At 43.6% G+C, this 18,018-nt stretch overlaps 1 protein-coding gene and 1 pseudogene across 8 annotated transcripts in view; one reads left to right on the top strand and one right to left on the bottom strand.

Annotated features, from left to right (window-relative positions):
- Plcb4 (phospholipase C beta 4) overlaps positions 1 to 18,018 on the top strand; it is a 360,990-nt gene that overhangs the window by 22,384 nt on the left and 320,588 nt on the right. The gene's annotated exons all lie outside the window — the stretch shown is intronic.
- LOC125413908 (U6 spliceosomal RNA) lies at positions 290 to 373 on the bottom strand (annotated as a pseudogene).

Genomic DNA, 18,018 nt, shown 5'->3' with positions numbered 1-18,018 from the left:
TCCTGTTCTGGTTTCCCCTCCTCTACTTCCTGCCTGGTCACCCCACCTATACTTATTGCCTGTCTACTGGCCAATCAGCATTCTACTAAAACAATACAATGTAAGTGACAGGGTCTAAGACCATTGTCCCACAGCAGGCTCTAAGGTGAAGGGGAACATCAGTGCCATTGGCCTGTTTTCCAGGCTGCAAGGTGAGCTTTTCATAAAGGATCCAATTGGCCAGGAAGCCTGTAGTTTGAGATTGACAAGGAAGCTGAAAACAGAGTTCATCTCCTTTGCCGGATAGTGCTTTGAGTGTCATCCCTGCGCAGGGGCCATGCTTGTCTTCTCTGTATTCTTCCAATTCTAGTACATGTGCTGCCGAAGCGAGCACCAGATACTGCCTTTGAAAGCCGTCTTCCTCCTCGTTCTTTGTGATTCGACCTTTTAAAATCACTCTGCCTTTGCTGGAGGTTGAAGACACAGAGAAATAACTCCGCTGAAGGATTCTTAGCATCAGGGTGCCATTTGAGAGCATGTCTTCCCGCTTTGTTTTGTGGGGAAAGTATTGAAATGTAAGAAAGAAAGGAAGGAAGGAAGAAAAGAAAGAAAGTGTATCTCTTAAAAGAAAGATTCTATTGAGGTAAACAACAACAAGAAAAAACAAACAAACAAAAATCTCACATCACCCTGAATTGAGGTTTTTTTTTTTTTTTTTTTTTTTTTATAAAAAGCTTCCCTGTGTGGAAAAATTTAAAAGTAGAGATACCTAACAGAAAGGGGGAGAAAACAATGGAAATATGCCTTGTCATTTAATAATTTCAAATAAATTTGGCTTCTAACATATTCAGTTTTTATATCCACACGGGAATTTGGCATTTATTTTGACGGAGCTGCCGACCTGGAGAAACGCTCCTCGTTGCTGCAGACTTGCAGGGTGGCATCACCTGGTGGCGGAGCAGCCGGCTCTGGCTAATGTGTTGCCGTTCACGCTTCCCTTCGGTAGCAGATCGCGTAGAATGCACATATTGTGTCAAAATAATTAGCAAATGTTTCGGGGGTGGAGAGTCTGTTTCTTCCCCATGAGCACTGATGAAGTTGTTGAACTGTGTGTGTTTGTGTGCGTGTTATCCTAACAGCTTCTGTCACTACCATGTTGACTGGATAAATATTTCCGCTGAGGTTTTCATCAGCTTTAACGAGGTATCATTTATTCAAGGAAAAGCGTTGGAAATGTGGTTCCATAGGCCTTTGAAATGTGTCTTTCTTTGGTGACTTCCCCCACCCTGATTTTGGCCCGGTGGAATTCACTGTCTCCCACCGCTTTGGTCAACCAGCTAAGGAATGGTGGATTTCATCTGTAAGGCCATCCAGGTTCAGAGATCTCCAGGGTCTTGGTGTCTGTTCTCCAACTGTGACAGGGGTGCTGTAGTGTTTGGGCATCGTATATGAGGAGGGATCTGTGCAATCTGTATGCGACTGTGACAGAATACCTGACATACCTGGCAACTTACAAAAGGACGCTGCAGGAATGCTTGATCAAAGAAGTCTGTTGTCCTGACTAGGAAGGAAGGGGAGTGGGAATGGGGAACCTGGAGAGGAAAGGAGGGTATTAGAGTTCCATTGTGCCCTTTAAACACAGACCAGTGATCTGAAAACCTCTTACTATGCGCCTTCTTAAGGATTCCAAACTCTCAGCATAGTGCCCTGGGGAGGGGGGTGTTTTGGAGGGTAGGGGTGAGGAGTTGTTGAGGGGAGTGGACCAAGACTTGAACTCAATGGGAGACAGTTAAGATCCAGATTCTAATGGGTCCTTTACCTCTCAGGGACACTGAAACCTTAGGCTTGTCTAGGTTGGACACGTAGCTTTTTCATAAGCATGCCATGGTTGCTCAGATACATTGGTAAATCCCTGTCAGGGTCATGTGCAGCAATGTCTGTCTGCCTTAGGATGTGGCAAATGCTAACTGTGCTTTTTGGGTCCATATATTACATGAAGGTTCTTGCAAATGTTTCCTGGGCTAATGTCGATGTGTAGTTTGCAAATAATGTTTTAATAAAAGACCGAAGCGGGAGGTGCGGAGGAACGGAACATGAACACTGACCTTCCTTAGGTCTGCCTTTTACCAGGTAAATGGCTTCAGCCATTCTCTTCAGCTTCCTCTAAATATGTGCCCATCTGCAGGGTGATGCTGGGGACTGTGGAGCTGTGAAGACCAAATGAAAAGCTAGGTGGAAAGTGCCAAACAGTGTTCGGTGGTGACTAGCTGCTGTGGGTGCAGAGTCCTTCTTACTGGAGACATCCAGCAATTAAAATACTGTGCTGCTTCAGTTGAACTGTTTATGCAACTCACTTTTTCTTTCTTTTGGAAGATTGTACATTGTTTATAAAGCCTCTTAAAAAGTAATCTATACATTGATTTACTTATTTAGCTATTTAACATTTATTGATAGTTACTGCCAGCTTCTTGGGCTCTAGAAGTTTACACTGTGCCAATGTGAGGAGTGAGAAGTCACTATGGGATTTTATGTCCTCTGTGTTTCGGGGATTGTGGTAGGCATTCTTTGGGCCACCAACCAACTCCCAAATCATGACACTGAGACTTATGTAACACGAATTAATAATAAAAATTTAGAGTCTGCTATCAGGGGTGAATGCTGAAGATCAGAGAAACAGAGCAACTAGCCACTGGAGAGTTCTTAGCACTACCAATGCTCAGACCGAAGAGGTGATCCCGTCCTCAGACTGCAGTGAGCTCCTGTCTCTTCCTGCCTTATATTCCTCTCTCCTCCCAGCCATATCACTCCTGTCTCCACCTCCCTAGTACTGGGATTAAAGGTGTGGGATCTCAGGTATTGGAATCACTGAGTGAGCTATGTTTCCCTTATAGGCTGGATCAATTTTGTATAACCCAGGGTAGCCTTGGACTAACAGAGATGGTTCTGCCTCTGTCTCCTGAGTCCTAGTATTAAAGGTGTGTGCCACCACTGCCTGGCCTCTATTGGCTAAGTTCGGCACTCTGATCTTCAGGCAAGTTTTATTTGTTAAAACACACAAAAATATCACTACAAACTCATTATTAGTTATGAATACTCAGCCTTATCTTGTGCTTGTCCTGCTGGCCCTTATAACTTAACCTGTTTCTCTTCAGCTACATTTTGCCTTGGGACCTTTTACTTTTCTTTCATTCTTTACATCCTACTCTGTGTCTTGCTGTCTGGTAGCTACCTCTCCTCATTCTCTTCTCCCAAGCCTAAATTCCTCCTATTACTTATTCTCCGTCCACTACCCCCATCTATCCCTCTACTGCCTAGCTATTGGCCATTCAACTTTTTATTAGCTCGATCAGGTGTCTTAGGCAGGCAAAACAACACATCTTTACATCATTAAACAAATGCAACATAAACCAATGTAGCACAGCTTTACATAGTTAATGTAATAGTCCATGACAGGAGATGGTTTGCGGGTAGGGAGATGGGTAGGGGTGCTTGGTGCACATGATTGAGGGTCTGGGTTTAGATCTTAAGTATCCATGTAAAAAACCAGGTTTGGCCACACCCTCCTATAACCCCAGTAGTAGGCAAAAATGGGGGTGTATGGGGCATTGAGGGTGGAAGGAGTTGGAAGCTGGAAACAGGAAGATTACTGGGGCTTCAGTGAGAATCAAGGGAATAAGGCAGAGAACAAGAGAGGATACCCAGTGCCGATGTTCTCTGGCTTCTGAGTGTGTATGGAATGTTTACACGTTTATTCACACACACACACACACACATACATTAAAAAACAGAATTTTACCTTCTAAAGAAGGTTGGTGCCTTGGGACCCATGGAAGCAGGAAGTGGCCTTTGAGTCAGGTTATCCCTTAAGCCCTCAGCAGTGTCTTTGAGCTCTTGCGTTTGTTAGTGATGTTTTGTTTGTGCCATAATCTAGTCATGTCCTTGCATACTTGCGTTTCTCTGTTGAAACCTCTGTTGAAACCTGAAGTTTCACATTTCTTTGGCCATTGGAAGAGCATTTTGGATACTTTTCCTTTGATCATCATTCTTTTCCATCCCATGGTGCTCAGGAGGGCACAGCATAGCTTGGTGGACTTGGCCTGTTGCTTTTGAGGGTTTGTTAGCAGCATGTTGGCCTTTGGATATAAGATATATATATATAGTTTTCCGAGCTGCTGCTGAGGTCGGCAGTGATTATGTACCCATCCCTGGACAGTTGTGCAGAGCATCACAGCAGAAGTGGGGCAGCCTCCGAGAACACAGCAAAGGGAAGAGCAAGTCATACGTGGCATCTTAGACTCCACTGGTCTGTGAAATCCCACCTTAACCACATAGAAATCGGTCACGCCTATCACGAAACACCGGGAGGTAAACAGCTTTTCAGCAAGGCCACCCAAAAGCCAGATTTGTTGCTTTTCTTTACCTCCTTCAGTTCACCAGGTGGGACATGGCCCTGAATCTCCCAGGGAAGAGAGAAGAGGATGCATTCCTGTCACATTCTCTGCGGCAGTGCGCTGGTCAAAACTGTGCCACATGGCTGCCATTTGCTTCAGAGGAAACCTGGACCACAGATCTTTTTGCCTTGGCATATCTCCCCCACCCCCCGCAGAAAGAAGTCGGAATTTTCACTGTGAGATAAATAGGCGTGGCATCATACCTGGGAACTTTATTTTTGTTACTTCAAATGGATTTAGTGCCCGATTTTGTGACGTGACAATTATGAGTTGCTACTTTATGTAATGTATAAAGTTCACAAAAGATCATTCCCAATCTAGTAAAATCGGACTTTAAATTATGGCTGTAGGAGTGAAAAATTTCTACACATGGTTGTAAAATAATGAAAATTTCTCTTAGCTCTTTGAGTAGATTGTTGGAAGTGTGATTTTGAAGTTCAAACAACTAAAGTTTGTTTAACTGACCTCTGCCATCTAACATCTCCAATTATTACCAATACACTCCCTTCTTTGACCTTCCGTCTTTTCACAGATAAATTTGGAAGCCTGCCTCATAAATCCAAGTGACTCTGATTTTCCTCTCTGTCCTCTTTCCAGCATTTGGATGCTTACTCATTAAGTTAGATAAATTTCTTTTGTAAAGTTTGGCATTCTTTCTTTGTTGGAAGGGAAACAGCTTGTTGTGGGACAGGAAGAATTGAGAAGGAATAGAGAGAATGATGATTTATTCTCTTTCTTTCCTTCCCCTCTCCCTCCTCGCCTCCCTCCCTCTTTTCTTCCCTCCTTTCTCTTACTTCTATTTTAGACATTATACATAGACACATAAGATCGTTTTCCTTTTGCTATCCTTTTCTCTCCTTTCCTCCCTCGTTCCTTGTCCCTCGTTCCTTCTCTCCCTTCCTTTCCTTTGACAGTCTCACACGTCTACTTGACCAGAATTCATGAGCAGCAGCACTCCCGCGTCTACCCCAAGGTCGGGGCTGCCAGTGGTGGTGCCCGTTATTCTGCGTAGATCACTTTTGCCATGGTGTTGACACTCAGTACCACTGTGGTTCATTTATGCTGTTCTGGGGGCCTAAACGTAGGACACTCCTGCATGCTAAGCAAATACTCTACCAATGGAGCCACACCTTCACCCACCTAAGGCCCTTCCCATGTTCATGTATACTGTACATTGAGGGCATTCCTAGTCTGCTATGCCCTGCTCCTCTCTCTTCAACCTTTTCCTCTCCCTTTGTTTCAGTTTTGCTTCTACTTTCATGTCATTTGTACATTTGACTTTATGTATCAATAAAGACTAGAAAACAGGCAATGTTTGTCTTATGGAGACTGACCTTATTTGCATAATCATTATTTCCAATTGTTCTGTCTTGAAATTGTCCTAACTTCATTCTTTATAGCCATAAAAACTCCAGTGTGTCGGTGAATCAATGTTTCCTCATCTCTTCTCTTGGCAAACACCAAGAGGGTTCAGAACAGCTACTGTGAGCAGCGTTGCCGTAGCATGGATGTGCAAGTGTCATTTCTGTGACTTGGAGTCCTTCAGTTAAACACTCAGGAGTGGTCTAGGCAGGTCACGTGATAGGCTTATTGATTTGCATTTTAGAAACCTCCATACTTATTTCCACAGTGGTTGAACTAGTTTGCAAGGCTTTTTTGTTTTGTTGTTTTTGTTTTATTTTGTGTAGCTTTGTAGTCAGTCTATCCTGGAACTTGCTCTGTAAACCAGGCTGGCCTCTAACTCACAGAGATCCACCTGCTTCTGCTTCCCAAATGCTGGAATTAAAGGCATGCGCCACCACTGCCAGAAGCAAGATCTTTTTTAATTTGTCCTTAAATTCTGTTTGCTAAGTATTTTGTTGAGGATTTTTATCTATGGTTATCAAATAGAATGGTGTGTAATTTTTTGTTGTATCATTTGAGTTTGTATTCTTCCTTTCCTATTTGATGAAATAGTTTGAGATGCATTGGTTCTTCTTTGAAGCTCTGACTGATAGAATGCACCATTGAATCCATTTGGGATTAAACTCAGTAGTTTTTTTTTAATTACTACTACAATAATATAGAGGAAAAATATAAATTCTATGCTTTTATTAATTTGGGTCTTTTTTGGTCAGTATGTCCTAAGCGCTTGCCAGTTTGTTTACCTCTTATCAAGGCAACTCTTCCTTACATTGATTTCCTTGTGTTGTTTTTAACATTTCCATTTCACCACTCTCAATCCTGATCTTAGTTACTGCCTTACTAGTTTACGGTTTGGCTTTTTCTTGTTTTTCCAAGGCCCTAAGGCATAGATTACACTATTTATTTGAAGTCTCTGATTCTTTAGTGTAGGCACTTACAGTTATAAACTCCCCTCTTAGCACTGCCTTCATTGAATTCTGTGGGTTTGGTATGTTCTACTCTCATTTTCAGGGATCCCAAGCTTTCCCTCTTGGTTTCTCCAGTGATCCATTCATCTCCATGTTTGTGCCGACTCTGCACTTTCTCTCGTTTTATTTGTGATTTTCTCTGTGTTTTATTTGTGATCAGACAGGATACAAAGAATTGTTTCAGTTTCCCCGTATTAAGACTTGCTTCAGGTCCTAGTAGATGATCTATTTCAGAGAACCTCTCATAGGCTACCAAAAGGAACGTGTGTTGTGCAATGGTTGGTGGGCTTCTCTGTAGCTGCTTGTTAGGTCCATTTGATGCATGCTGTCATTTTACTTGGATGTTTCCCTGGCTATTTTTTGTCGCTTGTGAGCTGGGTATTGAAATCACCTGCTGTTGCTGCGTTACAGTTAATGTGCCTTAGTTTTACGAAATTACTGGCACACCCTTGTTCAGTGCATATCTGATTAGAACTGTAATTTTCTTTTGATGAATTCTTTCCTCATTCATTATGAAGTGACCCTTTCCATCTCTTCTAATTTTGACCTGAGGTCTAGTTTTTCAGTTATTAAAACAGTGACCCAGGCTGACTTTCTAGGTCCATTTGCTTGGAAGACCCCTCCCTTTCCGTTGTTTCACCCTGAGATTGTTTCTGCCTATGATGAGAAGGCACATTTTTTAGGCAACAAGTAGATGGATCCTGTTTTAATGTCCGTCTGCTCATCTTTCTTTGATTGGGGGGTTTAGTCTATTGGTATTTAGAGTTACTATTGACAGGTGTGTGTCGCTGATTGCTTGATGTCTTCCTGTTTGTATTTGTTTTCTGCGGGGCATTAGTCATTCCCGAATATGTTTGTCTCTCGCCAAGGATTCCTCCAGACATCTTCTATTGGTTTGAATATTGACTTAGCGGTCATAAATTTCTTCAGCTTGTTTATATCATGGGCAGTTCTCTCTCCTGTACTGACAGTGTGGTAGTTTGAATGTAATTGGCCTCTATAATCTCATAGGGAGTGCTATTATTCGGCGGTATGCCTTTGTTGGAGTGGGTATGGCCTTGTTGGAAGAAGTATGTCACTGTGCTTTCAGGTTGTTTATGCTCAGGATACTGCCCGTATCTCAGTTGACTTCCTGTTGTCTGCAAGATGTAGGACTCTGAGCTGCTCCAGCACCAATTCTGCCCGCATGCCGCCATGCCCTGTGTCATGATGATAATGGACTGAATCTCTGAAACTGTAAGCGAGGTGCAGTTTCTACTTCGAGTTCAAATGTGTTAATCCAGATTTGGGGCTTAGTCCATGTCCTAGTTGGGTTACTATTGCTATGATAAAAAACCATGACCAAAAGTAAGTAGGGGAGGAGCGGGTTTATTTGGCTTACCTTTCCACACCACTGCTCATCATTGACGGAAGTCAGGACAGGAACTCAAACAGGGCAAAAACCTGGAGGCAGACGCTGACTCATGCCCTTCATGGATTACTCAGCCTGCTTTCTTATAGAACCCAGGACTACTGGTGCAGGAATAGCATCACCCACAGTGGACTGGGTCTTCCTCCATCCATCACCAATTAGGAAAATGCTCTACAGGCTTGCCCACAGCCTGATCTTATGGAGGCATTTTCTCAGTTGAGGTTCCTCTTCTCTCAGATGACTTTAGTTTGTGTCAAGTTGACATAACACTATCCAGTATAGTCCCGTTACTTAGTTCCTGGCCTAGATTCCCTGAGTTCAGCTATGATCCTCAGTTTCCTTCTTGATGCTCTCTCTGGATCAGTACCATTGTGCAGGGCATGGCAGGGCAGGGCATGGCAGGGCAGGGCAGGGCAGGGCAGGGCAGGGCAGGGCAGGGCAGGGCAGGACAAGAGCTATTGCTGTGAGTTCTTTCTGATTTTAGTGGCGTCCTTAGGGGCGAGCGTGCCACGTGTTCTAGTCGTGCTTAAGGCCCGCCAAGGGGTGTGTAAGGAAGTGTACAAGGCTCTGATGCAGTTCTTCCCTTGAGCCTTTCTGAGGAGCCAGTGTGTAGGGGAAGGGAAGGTAGAGGCTGCCTTCTGAAGGCTCTCATTGATCTCAACCAAGCCCTGCATCTGCTTTGGCCTCTTCAGCTCCTGGACCTCCCTGCCCATTATGTATCCAGTCCTTGATCATCCATCTGTCTGTGGCATCAGCACTGCCGTGTGCGAGAGGCAGCACTTCCCCGGGGGTTTTCCACCTAGCCCAGCTGCTTGTGGCTGGCAGTGACTCCAGCCCCCAGCTGTCGCTTGCTTCCCCCTGGAAATCTCACCTGGCTTGCTAACTTCTTTTACAGCTACTGACTCCTGCAAGAATAAGGATTATTGTACATTATGCTGACTGCTTCCTTTCCCAGAGTGCATTGATAAGGTTTCCCATCTGCTACCTTGCTGGAAAGTTTTCCCCTTTCCCTTCCTGAATGCTAGGATTCAGTGCTGGGTCTTGAGCATTAGAGGGGCCTTAGTTTGATATTTGTGCTGGTTTGGCTTGAAATAGACCTGGTACAGCTGTACAGACTCACTTCAAATCATGACATAAATCCTGCCTTTTATTTTCTGTCTGGGTTAGGTTTCCAGCAGTGGTGTCTGAGGTGGGGGGTGAGGATGGAGTGTCAGTAAGTCATATTCTGAGACCTTGAGGTTGTATTTACTTGGCGTGTGACTCTCCCTGCCTATTGTAACAGCTGGGCTTTGGCCTCATATGACCTCTTTTTGTCTCTTGGAAATTTTAGGTAAAATCAATGGAATAATCCAGGGATTGCTTTTTTTTTTTTTTTGAAGCTGTTCCCAGCCATAGATCACTTAGCCAGCATTAGCAGGTTGCATCTAATAGTTCGTGTCTGTGGTTCCCAGAGCTTGAACCAATAAACCATTTTTCAAAGAGTTGTTTCCTCTCGGATTTCTTATTTACAAAGAATTTTGTTCATAAGACATACCACATTGCTAGTATTAGTAATGGTCATTTATCCGTTTTTCCCACTTACTTTAATCAAAGGTATATTTTACTACCAGCCATTTCTAATAATCATGAGATAGTTGAAAAATCAAAGCTTTCCTGCAAGTAAATATATGCTTGTTATTCTTTTTGAAAAATATGTATTCTATGTGTCTGTCCCTAGGGGGTCAGAAGAGGGTGTTGGATCTCCTGAAACTGGAGTTAGGGATGATAGGACCCGACATGTTGGTTCTGGGAGTCGAATCTTGGTCCCCTGCAAGAGCAGCAAGTGCTCTTAACCATTGAGCCATAAGTACTGGCTGGTTTTGTGTGTCAGCTTGACACAAGCTAGAATCATTGGAGAGGAAGGAGCCTCAGCTGAGATAATGCCTCCATGAGATCCAGCTGTAAGGCATTTTCTCAATTAGTGATCAATGGGGGAGAGTCCAGCCCATTATGGGTGTTGCCATCCCTAGACTGCTGATGCTGGGTTCTATAAGAAAGCAGGCTGAGCAAGCTAGTAATCAGCACCCCTCCATGGCTTCTGTATCAGCTCCTGCCTCCAGGATCCTGCCCTGTTTGAGTTCCTGCCTTCGCTTCATTTAATGAGGAACTGTGATCTGCAAGTATAAGACAAATAAACCCCTTTCTCCCCCAACTTGTGTTTTGGTCATGGTGATTTGTCGCAGCAAGAGAAACCCTGACTAAGACAACATCTTATTTATTGTGTTTTCTGATTTGCTCTTGGACACTGGATTGAAGCTTTAAAGCTGTCGCCAGGACATTAAGTTCTCCAAATGTGATGTTCAATATTGATTATTTTATTGGACTATTTTCTTAATTTCCACCCTATTTTCTTTATGGAGTGTCTGAAACCAGAAAATAGTTATAGTTTTGATTATACATGTCTTCATCTTTTCACGTACCTTCTATGGGATGACCATTGAAAAGACGTTTTATTAAGCAAAACTTTAAATATATATAGATTGCAGTCTGAGTTTTACTGCAGACTTTCAGAAATATAGTCCATCATCTTCCATTAAATTACCCCATCACTCTTTCCTGTTAGTGAACCCTAAGTAAATCCTGTGTGTCATACTACTATTTGGGCCTGTTTTACTGAAAGTTGACAAGCAGCTCCATCTCAGCTGGCTACTATGCCATCCTTTGGTCCAAAGCCCATGTCATGGCTCACGCTCGCATGTCACCCATCAAGCTGCCCCAGCTTCTATGCTAACAGAGGTTGCCTGCAACTTTAATTTTAGAAAAGAGCATAGGCAGCTATTGCCCTCCCCATGTATTCTGCTCACACTGTGGGTCATCGTAATACTGGCTGACATCCAGCGCTATGAAAAGCAGGAGAGGAAGGGCCCCAGATGCAGCTCTCTTACCAGGGACCCCGTTCAGAAATTGTGCTGCTTTAATGAAAGCGAGTTTGGAGCTAAGTGTGACCAGAGGGTGGAACTCAAACTGGGGGCTCTTGGCAGAGGTTGTCGTGGTCGCGGGGTTGGGTTCTTGGCCCTTTTGGTAAGATGGTGTGGGGGATTTGTTCATTTACAGGTTCAAAAAGAATCTGCCTGCAAAGAAGGTGGCTCCTGAATTACACACTCCTCTGGAGTGCCCGCTCCTGGAAATGACTCATCGGGATCATTTCCGGTCCTCAGGATCTCTTGGGTCAGAATCTCAGACACTGTTTCAGAACCTATAAATCATTTGAATGGCCAGGTTCAGGGTCAGAGTCAGAAGTACAAGCCTATGGGCATTATTCCATTGTCCTTTTCAGTTGGATCTGATTAGAAATAACATAGCATAAGATGATTAGCTTGCATTAAACTAAACCATTTACTTACTTTACTCAAAATATTAAAATACTTTAGTCAACATAATTGAAGAAAAAGGTTTTACTTGGTATTCCTTAGTTACTGGGATTTTTAAAAAGTTTGTTTTTATTTTAATGCTGTGTATATGTGTGTGTGTGTGTGTGTCTGGGGGTTATGTGCACATGAGTGTGATTTCCTGTTATAGCCAGAGTATAGCACTGAATACCCGGAACTGGAGTTACAGGTGGTTGTGAGTCTTCTGAAGCAGATGCTGGGAACTAAACTCGGGTCCCCTGGGAAAGCCATAACTGATCTTAACTGCTGAGCTATCTCTCAGCCCCCAGAAATTCAGGTTTTTATATCAAACATTTACTTTAAGTATAAAATAAAATCATAACTTTGATCTTTTAAATTTCCTGACATATTTGTCTTGGTCAAGATTCTTAACTAAGAAAAATAAAGGCCATGAGTGGAGCTCATTGCATTGGCAGTGAAAATTGAAAAGATGGTAGGGGAGGCTTAAGATCTGTTACCTTCTAGCCACCCAGCCCCGCCCAGTCCTGGCCCTGCCCCTGCCCAGCTCCCTACTCAGTGTTCCCACTGGGAAATCGAGGTGGAAGTGGAGTCTGACACATTTGTGTCTCCATTTATCCATTGATGTGACGGAATTCAACAACATTTTTGGAACTTTACTATTGGAATAGGTGTGCAGTCAGTGTTTTAATTTCTGTTTTGCAAAAAACTCATTGCCTTTGATTAGTTTTCCACCTGGCTTTATCCATTTGCTTCTCAGAAATCAAGGCATTGGGAACAGAAGTCTTTGGCTGTTTCCTCTACGTGTCTGTGAGGAGCTATCTGAAGTCTAGTTTTCAGGCTTCTCTTTGTGATTGGAAAGGAGTATGCAGCACCGAGGCCACCACGGCTGTGCGTCAGCCTTGTCACCAGTGGAGAGCAGGTCTTCTGCAGCCCCTCCCCTCCAGGAAGAGGCGGTGTCTCTGTCACACAGACTCCTATACTGCAATGTTTCTTTAAAACGGTGTGTGTGCATTAAAAAAAATAATGAATTAACGTTTGGTTAATTTTTTTTGTTGTTTTCAATAATTACAACCCGAACTGTTTAAGAAGTCATTTTTTTTAATGCCCTTAATATATACCACTGGAAGCTGAATCAAAACATCAAATTACTCAATTTACAATCCGTGTCTGCCAGGCTTTGTGAAGAATAACTATTTTACAGGAATAGCTGATGGCTGCAGCGCCCATGCGTGTGAGCTGTTATAAAGAAAGACCCTCAGTACACACATTTTTATATTGAAACATATCAAGCCCATCTTGATTAAATAGGTCCCTCCTTTTCCCTGGGGGAAGTATTTCTAGGAAACCGAGATTTAGAAAGATAAGATGGTGTTGGCCAATACAGTTTGTCAAATCTTCACCTTTTTCAGGCTTTGATAAAGACTCAGCAGTTAAGTACACTGCCTGCTCTTCCGAAGGTTGCTGTTCAATTCCCAGCAACCGCATGGTGGCTCACAACTCTCTGTATTGAGATCTGATGCTCTCTTGAGGAAGAGACCTGGTCAGTTGTCCTCATCAACTTAGACGATAAAGCCCAATATGGACAAGTTCAACAGAACTGCCATGTATGGACTGCCCATGCGTGCTTCAGCATTGCCAGGGCATGAATTTCATTTCTCATTCATATAGCTCAAAGTCGCCTTGAACCCATGATGCTCCTGGCCCAGTCTTTGTGGTGCTGGGATTATGGATGTGTAACACAAACTGGCTTAGCTGTAGTTTTTTTTGGGGGTAGGACTTCTCTTTTCAGGGCATGAGTTATGATTGTCTAGTGTTAGTGACTATAACAAGGGTGGGGGTGTTTCTGAAAGTGTTTTATTGTCATCTCATCATCTCTGACAGATGTTTGAATTTCACAGACAGAATTAATGTTACCCTGACAGTTGCCTTAGCTTTTATCTGACACCTTTCGCTCTGCAGAATGAATGACATCTGCTTATTGTCCAGGTTCCAGAGAGTATTTTGGGGCTTAATTTAAGCAACAACAAACAAACACGCAAACAAAACCCCCTTTTAATTGTTTAGTTTTTACTGTTTTGAGAAAGAGTTTTTCTGTGTTGCCCAGGCTAGCCTCTAAATCACAATGCTTTCACCTCTACTGGGATGGCAGCCATGTTCCCACCCTGCCTGGTCATGTTTGGGGGCTTTGATTCTGAAGACAGTGTATGTTCAGGAAGACATCTGAGGATACCAAGGAAGATCCAGGCATGCGTGCTACGGGGTGGTTGCTGGATCAAGCTGGCACACTAAATCATGGATTCCTCAGATCTTAGGGTTTTCCAAAAAAACAGTGGTCATCCTGGCCTTGTGTCATGACGTGCATGACCCTAGTGTGCTATGGATGGTGAGGTTGTGGATCTCTGCAAGCTTCTGGGCAGAGAAGTCATGATGTGGGGACCTTCCCTGTTTTGTTTATAATGACATATTTGTGATGCTGACAGGAGCTTAGTTATTCCTCTCCAGTGTCCATCCTAGTACATCTCCACTAGGCACAAGTTCAGTTCTGCTTGCCTGAGAATTCCTGAAGCGTCTGCCCACATCTTACAACCCATCCATCTACCCCTAGGTAGTGAAAGGGAAAATCAGAGCATGTACTAGATAACAGAAAAAAGGGTGCGGGGAAGAATCACTTCCTAATCCTGGAACTGGAAGCAGAGGAGTCGAAGTAGTTGCCTTATTTACGATGAACGGAACCAGCAGTGTTAACTCAGCATTGGCGTGTGAGCACCGCGCGAGTGTGCTCCACCTGTGAACTGCGGAGACCAGAGATGAGCGCCCAAGCCGGCCTTCACGTGTCTGCGATAGGCCAACTACTCACTGTGCCGTTGTTATGATGAAGTTAGGAAGGTGATTACGTTTTCCCTACTGTTTTATTCTGTGGATTTGGACATCAAGGATGATAGACACAAAGTGTGGATCAGTTCCAGAATGAGGCTCATGTCTGATAAGCTCTTATTAGAACAGAGCCGATAGTGTGAGAGGCAGACTGTTGAATTACACAAGTGTGGTTTTCGGGACTCGGGTTTTTAGGCATTGATCTTCATTAAAGCTGAAATGCTAATCCCATTTAACAGCAAAGTTAGGCCTATCTGTTATATATTTGCTACCATAAATAATTCATGTATGTGCTCTGCCACCAGATATAACTCGAGACAGCTGGGCATCTGTGTCCATAGGAAAGCTGCTTTTTCTCATTCTCCAACACCAGTCCTGAGCACCATTCAGAAATAAAGAGCCACATATCTGTGAGAAAGGTGGCTACTTAGGGGCGCAATCTTTACTAGAGGACTCTATTACTTAGCTTTCCGTTACTATTACAGAATTACAGAGAAAATCAACTAAAAAGGATGAAAGGTTTATTATAGTTTTGGAAATTTCACTCTATGGTCCATTTGTCTTAGTGCTTTGGGCCTCTGAGGATGCAAGATAACATGATAGGGAACCCACTTATCTCATGGCCCTGATGAAACAGACACTGGGAGGGAAAGGGTTCTTTAACTCCTTGCAAGGCAATTCCCAGTGATGGACAACCCCCCACCCCCAACACACACTAAAATCTATGTCTTCCAAGTAACCCAACAGGCTGGAAACTGAACCTTTAGGACAAGGGCCAGACCATTGCAGCCTCTTGACGAAGGTATGCCTAGGGTGAGAGACGAGGAGGGGGCCGTGAAACTTGCGTGCCTTCCCTGGTTACTCCTGCCTGCTTCCAGCAACTTGGAAGTATTCAGCCAAGTGCAAACTTTCTGGACTTTTATGGAGACTTGATTACAGAGGCATGACTTAATTCCCAGCAAGGCCTATCTTGGCCAAAGTCTTCTTGCCTATCCATGTAGTATTCTTTTCTTTAGACTATGAGACAGGGTGGTTCTAGAATGACGAGGAGGATCACACGAACTTGGTGGATATGGTATAAGTCAGTAGGGTTTTTTGGGGGGGGCGCTAATTAGAAGACAGAAAGGCAGGGTAAGGTTAGAGTCTGTGACAGGCCTTAGTAAGGAGAAATTCTAGTCTCTCTTGTGTGCTGTAGGCTGGGATTTATGAAACCAGAACTGTGAATGAAAACTGAAAATATGTTTTCAATTGGTTTGGCCTTGGCCGGGTTTTGAATCTGCACACTTACAGGAAGCAGATTCACAATGTAAAAGATACAGCCGCTCCACTAGACCTCTATCATGTTAATAATTAGTCCTGTCGTCACATTGGGTGAATACATCTCCCAGGCCAAGGTTTACAGACACTGAGTGACTGCAGACAGTAGAGGAAGTTCCTTTATGATACTACAGTCAGTATACTTCTTACATACTGAGCTGGTAAGAGCCTTCCACTACAAAGGCCTGTTCCAAATACGGTCCTTTAAATTTCAGCATTTCCTCAGCTGGGACGTGGCTCTGTGGTGGAACACTCGCATAGTGTATAACAGTACATCAGTGACTCCTTAAGTCAGTTATAACTCAGATTGGATCTCTTGGCATTCCTTATGGGAAGAAACATCCTTTACGGCATACATTTCAAACAATCCACTTCGATTTAGTTGTGGAACAACTTGTATCTTTTGTGGGGGTCATGTTTATAATTTTGTTTTTCACACTCACAATCTAATCAAAATTACTGTCTGTGAACAGCCCCTGAATTCCTGATCCCTGTGACTAGGTTGGTCTGTCCCTGTTTTGTTTGCATTCTGGGACAAAAATCTTTGTATTCTGTTCTACATTAGGCTGTAAATCCTTAGGCATATTGTCTGTGCCCTCTTTATGCTTCCTCCCTGCTTTGGTGTACACAGTAGCTGCACGACTGTCTGCATCCTGTCTGCAGTGCTGCAGCTGCTGTGCAATGCTGTGTGTGTCCCCCATCGGGAAACTCCTTATCCCAAGCGTAGTTTTGCCAGGGCTAGGCTGCCTGCTCTGGAGATAAAGTCTTTAGGGGCTTGTTCACATTCCGTAAGTGTCAGGGATGTGCGTTGCAGTGAAACTGATACCCCAGGGACATGTGAGTTAGAACAGTGTCCAGATGTCCAGCCGTGGGGGCTGCTGAAGTAACCTTCCTTGTGATGACTTGGCCTCACCAACAGATTGCGAGCCGAGTATGTCAGATCTAAAGCAGTGCTTAGGAAAGCCTGTGTCCTGTCTTCCATCTTTCCTCCTAGAACTGAATATAGATGATGACTCTGAGGCCTCAGTGTTTTGTGAGAAATGGAGCCTGATAGGAAGTTTTAGATCACCAATTCATGCTTTTTTTGTTTTGTTTTTGTTTTTTTAAGATATGGTTTTTCTTTATAACCCTGGCTGTCCTGGAACTCACTCTTCTTGACCAGGCTGGCCTCAACTCAGAGATCCACCTGTTTCTGCCTCCCCACTGCATACTTTAACATTTGTGTTTTCATCATATGGTAATGAGCTTCTAATGCAGTGTGTTTCCAACATAGTGTGCTGCTTTGCTCTAGGCGCAAAGTGTGGGGCGAGGGGGTTAGGTTCAGGGAGCAACCATGATGGCTGGAAACATTGAGAACTACGAGCCAATAGAAACCTTTTTTCCTTTAAGTTTTCTCAGGTATTTTGTTAAGGAGTGGAAAACCGACTTATTCAGAAAATCCTTTTCTGTCCAATGAGGGTGAATATGGTAAGAAATGAAAGCTGAAAAAAGCCCACAGAAATGGTCATTTTAATCAGTCTCCATTTTCCTGTTGACTGCGTCTTCGCAGTGTCGATTAGCAGGACGTCAGTTTCTCCCATTCTCACTGCTGCTTCCCTCATTGATCTGAACTGACCTTTAGATCGCTGCACTTACTACTGTTGTACATCAAGTCAAGCCAGTTCTGAGTGCTTACAACAGTAAAGGCTTCAGACGTGCAGGTCGGGTGGAGTTTGGCTCAGACGAAAGCCCTGGAGGATTTTGATTGGATGCCAGAGGATACACTTCTGTGATGGGGATCATTTCTTATATTTGCACCTTGCTGTAAACAGCCTGGAGTGAAGTACCCTGTGGGCTGCCGGGGACTTCCTCATACACTAGCTGAGCTGCAGGACAAAGTGTCCTGAGAGATGGGTGGCTTTAAAAAAAAAAAAGGCACTGTTGTAATGTCAGGACTTGAGGACAGGGCCTGTGTTGTTTCTGCTTCGTTAGTTTGTTGAATAAGTCACAACATCTGGCCTTAAGGGAGCAGACATTTACCCTTCCTTTCATTTTACTATTATTCTTATTTTTACCTGTATGAGTGCTTAGTCTACGTGGACAGCTGTGTGCCACGTGTAAGAACAGGACATCTGATCCCCTGGAATTGGAGTTACAGACAGTTGTACGTGGTGATATTTTGTTTGTGCTGTAACAAATAAAGCTTACCCGAAGATCAGAGTGTGGAGTTAGCCACACTAGTTAGC

The sequence above is a fragment of the Myodes glareolus genome, chromosome 10, assembly GCF_982192425.1.
Source record: "Myodes glareolus chromosome 10, mMyoGla1.1, whole genome shotgun sequence".
In the NCBI taxonomy this organism is placed as follows: Eukaryota; Metazoa; Chordata; class Mammalia; order Rodentia; family Cricetidae; genus Myodes; species Myodes glareolus.
This window is presented reverse-complemented; position numbering and strand designations above follow the sequence as displayed.